The following is a 5,565-nucleotide window of genomic DNA, read 5'->3' as shown; positions in this document are numbered from 1 at the left end:
TGAAACTGAAACTGGCTATTCATTTATTGCCTCCAAATTCAAGGGACTCTGGTTGTTCACTTTGTTCTCCTTTTGCTACAAAAAGAACTCATTACTCAAGGAGTTTGCATTCTTATGTGTGCAGTTCTGGTCTGGAAGATGGAGTGATGCAGGCAATATGAAGCTGTTCTTACTATGATGTTTTAATAGTCACTAATTTTTTTCCACTTTGTGGTTGTAGATTCTTAAGTAAATGACTGACATCTTTTAAAGTTAGTTTTATTCATAGATTTCTCTACTTTCTTGGAAGAAAGAATTTCATATGGCATACTTTTCCATGTTCATGAAATAACTTCAATTTTTTGCTATTTTAGAACTATCTATGCAACATATACTTTAATATAGATTATTTAATATGTCTCTATATACAAACTAATTTGAATAAATTATAATTATTATAATATATTCATATATATCCGAACAGTTCTGTATTGCCATCTGTTAATAGTATTTTTATGAGTAAGATTCACTAGTTTCTTCTATAAAATATATATCTATTGGTCACTTTTCCCCCATTTTTTAAAAAGTTCACATAGAAAGATGTAGTCATGTGGAGAAATGAACAAAGTCATGGGTATAGAACACAGTGCCAATTAGTGTCAGTTTGAGAAATGCATCAAAGATCCCAGGAAGAACAATTTCCTTTTGTTTACAGGATGAATTTCAAATCACTTTAGGCATAGACATGTGCTGGTGTGTCTGCCTGTATTGAATATGATCTGTATAACACAGAAAACTTGAAAGGGGTCTACATTTAGTTCATTCAATATATTTTAAAGAAATATTAAGATATAGTCAAAAGAAATACAAAACAAACAAAACACAACAATCTCAACTAAACAGAATTCTTGTTGTACCAGCATAAATGAGGATGCTTTAACTGAGGCATCTTAATATCACATGGAATTGATAATTTCATGATGTTCCTTTGATACAAATCTCTTATGTTTGAGGAAACTGATGATACTAATAAGTAATTTATTCAGTATCTTGAGGTGTCAAATTATATTGATTGAAAGGACGAGTAACACAATGTGAATTCTATCTATGACCTAGTATAGAAGTGAACTCATTTTCTATAAAAGGCAACTGTGTGATAGACCAAAATGGATTTAAGAAGTATGACCATTTCAGAATTGTAGAAATTCAATAAAGTCACACAAAGGATAGAAATGTTTTCCTTTGAAAGACTATTAAACTTTTGTTAAAGACATTGAGGAACTGCAATGTTTTGATTTGTATCTCTTTCCAGTCCTGGGAAGATAATTAAATTGTACTTTCTTAAAGTTGAAGAGAACTGGTAGGTACACTTTATTCAGAGCAGAAAGTAATGCTCATATCCTTCAACATTTTTGGTCATGGGCAAAATGATCTTGGAAGTGGGTGATGTGAGAGGGTCAGTGGCTCAGCTATTCTTGTCTGCAACAACAGTCAGGAAAAAATAAAACTATGGATTTGGTAAAATGTGTTTGAAAATGTCCGGTTTGAAAACAAAAATTATTGCATAGATTATAAAAATGGAGAGTGTTTACCTTGTCTCAGACAAATAAGTTAATAAAAATTGTGAACTCAACTAGTAGATATATTTGAAAAAATTTAAAAGAAAGTATTATAAATATGTTCAAAGAACTAACAGAAAATATTTTCAGTTATTAATTGTGAGGACAAAAAGAAATCAATAAGTTATAATATTTAATAATATTAATTAATTAATAATAATTAAAAAATTAAAAATTATATAAAGATTAATAAAATATTGAAGTTGAAAGGTATTATAATTGAAAAGGAAACAGTATAGTAATTCAGTAATAGATTTAACAGCAAAGAGGTAAAAATTAGAGAGTTTGAAGATATATTATTGCTAAGCATTTCTCCCTGGAACCTTCATGTCTTTGTCATTGGCTGAAGTTTTTTTTAGAAAATAATGGTAAGAATGTGTTTAAAAAGAACAAGTTAAGACAGGTATTTTTGTATTTAAAATAGCAGAAATAATGTCTCCACTGGGGGCAAGTATTAAATAGGTCTCCTGGAAACCACAATATAAAATTGGCTGTTTCTCAGTTATAGCATAACCTCTGTACAGCATCAGCTTGGGTCTCTACGTTCATCAGCCCACAGGATTTGAATATGGGGTAAGAATCAACCACTCTGCTTATTGTGCTCTGAGTGAAAGACTTCATCTGTAGCTCAGGATTCTCACAGCACTTGTTAGAATTTAGGAACCCAGCTTTGCTTGCTTTTGTGATAAAGTATCAGAACTATTAGAGTTCCTTACGGTTTGGAAAAAAAGAATGGGATGGTGACAGAAGGCAAAGGACGAAGGTCCTTCCAAAGCTGGGTTGGGGATATGAGAAGATTACTTGAATTTTGATTCCAAATACTCTTGACTAAATAGTGGGTGAGGTATGGAAGTTTTGGGACTCTCACTGAAAAGTTCTCTTCTGATGCTAGGTGCAAGATATTACATTTTAAAAACCCACTTACTTTGTAAATGCTACAGTGTACCTTCACCTAACACAACAATTAAAAAAAAAAACAAAACTGCCTTGTTGTTTTGTTTTTTGTTTTTTCTCCTCCAGACTTTAGGATTTGGCTTAATGATAACTTAGTTTTACATGAAAATGCGGCAGTTATTTATTTTTTTTATAACAAAGCTATAGGCTCTGTGTACCATCAATTTCCTGATATTCCCTTAAATACCTCATTCACTGAGGTTTCACTAAGAAAACGTGAGGGTCCATGGGGTTCTGTGGCTACGCTGGTTTACTGTCTGCCCTACAGAGCCAAAGTGATGAGATGTGATACCCATTGAGAATTTCTCAGACTCCCTGATTGTTGCCAAGGTTCTGTTTGGTTCCTGTTCTACTTGGAAAACTACAGAATAACAAATTGAAGATGGAAAATTTTTATGAAAATTATAACTCCTGATCAATCTTAGTCACTCATTTAGTTGTTTCTTGAGAAGTGTAATTCTTTGATGAGACTAAATGGAGCCAGATCAAATCTGCCTCTATATTCTTGGTGTAAAAGCCTTCACTGGATGTTAGACTTGCGATTCTTACCAAAGCCAAACAATTTGTTTTGTGTCACTTTATTGAAAAAGGAATTGCCTCTTCTCACTGCTAATAAGAGTGACTACTGTAGACAAGTGAGTTCCTTTCTGGGCTATTGGTTGTGTCTCACTAATATTTATAGTTTTTTAGACTATTGATCAATTGTCTCTACACATACCAGTTTGACTCTTGTACATAGATGTTATATATATTCGACTTTCTATATCATACTCTGTTTGACAGTAGTTTGCTTTTTGTTGCAAAAGCAACTAAGTATGTAGTATCTCCTTCCCCATATATATTTTAGGAAGTCATCCTTGTTATTTAATAGGATTTAATAGGCCTCAGAATGTAACAGTTCCTTTAGACCACTTTCTGGATAATAAAGAAGAAAAAAGGGTTGGGAGTTTAAAGAAACCTGTGGTGAACATTCAGCAACTTGCCTGACCATTCCCAATATGACTCATCTTTTTACACCTGCAACCTCCCTTCAGCCTTCTCACCACACCCACCATATGATGGCATGGCCAAAGGAAGACCCAAGGAAAAGTAAGTTAATACTACTTAAATTTTATTTTTACAGTGGCTCAAGTGTGTAATCTTAGCTACTCAGGAGGCAGAGATCCGGAGGATTGTGGTTTGAAGCCAGCCCAGGCAAACAAGTCATGAGACCCTATCTCAAAAAAGCCTCCACAAAAATAGGGCTGGTGGAGTGGCTTAAGTTGTAGGCCCTGAGTTCACAAAAAAAAAAAGAAAAGATTAAAATGTTGCCTATTTCCCTTCTGACCTTCCCACAGGAATGATTTGGGTATAGTTAAGGAGTGATTTAGGAGACAAAAGTGAATTTATCTCTATTGTGATGGTAATCTCAGATTTTTGTGAATGTGAAAGAAAGCTCTGTCACCTGGATGAAAAATACCAAAATTAGATAAAAGAAAATTGAATTCCATATATATGCTGCATATAAATGACATAGTTTATATCCAAATCCCCAGGCAGATAGAAAGTAAATAACCACAAAAGGAATTTTGAAAATATTTTGACTAAAACTTCTTATTTACATTACTTTTTTGAGGCAAGGTCTCCCTATGTATTATACTGAAGTGTGCAGGATGGCATTAAAGAAGGGAATAGATATGTTATACCTGAAATACTTGAAATACGTAAATTAGAATGAAAAATCTTGTATTTTTGATAGTTCTGGAGTTTGAGTTCAAGGATTCATGCTAGCTAGACATGGTTCTAGTGGTTAAGCCACACGTCCAGCCCTTTGAGCTCTGGTTATTTTGGAGATAGGATCCTCGTTTTGCCCAGGTTGACCTGGACCTCGATCCATAGCTGGACACCACTTCCAAATTTTTTCCACAAAAATGTGTGATTCACAAACTTTGGCCCAAGCTGTTTTGAAAATGTGTCCTCCCAATCTCAGCCTTCCAGTTAGCTTTTTATAAAAGGTGCGTGACTCTGCACCCAATTATTAGCTGAGATGCAGTCTTGCAAACTATTTGCCCAAGCCGGTCTTGAACCATGATCCTCTTAACCTCAGCTTTCCAAATATTTAGGATTACAGGTATGATCTATAAGTACCAGCATGGAAAAGAAAATCTTAATAACTAAAGATATCTGCCTTAAGCACTAGAAAAAAATCAAAGCAGGGATAAGGAAGAAGATGATAGAGAGGCAGAAATTAATGCAATAGGAAAGAGAAGCACCAAAGAAAAAAGTGACCTTTGTCTTTCTGAGCCAGGCATAATATGATAATCTCCTGTTCCATTCATTTACCTGCAATCAACACAATTTCATTGTTCTTTGTATACTCTATTGTGTACATGTATCACATTTTCTTAATCCATTTATCAATCATAGGGCAGCTTATATTACTTTGATATATGCCCAGGGGTGGTATACTAGATCGTATGTTAGGTCTATTTTTAATTTTTTCTAGAACCTCCATACTGCTTTCCATAGTGGTTGCACTAATTTTCATTCCCACCAATAGTGTATAAGTGCTCCTTTCTCACATATTCTCTCTGCCATTTGTTGTTTTTGTGTTCTTGATGATAGCAATTTTGACAGGAGTGAGGCAAACTCTCAAAGTTGTTTTGGTTTCTATTTTGTTTATGGCACTGAAAGCTGTTCAATAATAGGAAAGCACAGCAGTATAGAGTAAGTAATAGAATAAGTAATAGAGAACGTTAATCTGATTAAATTACAATGTACACATGTATGAAATACCATGGTAAACCCCCATTTAGCAATTAATATACACTTAAAAAGTGAAGGAAAGGAAGAAAAAATAGGTCTTGTGGGGTGGGTACTAGAGGGAAGATAGAGGGTAAACAGAGAGGGTAAAGGAGGGCAAATATGGTCAATGTATGAAAATAGTACATAGAAAATAGAATAATGAAACCTGTTGAGCTTGTTCTAAGAAAAGAAGAAAGAAGGATGAAGAAGAACTATGGAGGGGGTGAAT

This window comes from Castor canadensis, chromosome 10 (genome assembly GCF_047511655.1).
Source record: "Castor canadensis chromosome 10, mCasCan1.hap1v2, whole genome shotgun sequence".
Lineage (NCBI taxonomy): Eukaryota > Metazoa > Chordata > Mammalia > Rodentia > Castoridae > Castor > Castor canadensis.
Note: the sequence above shows the minus strand (reverse complement) of the source record.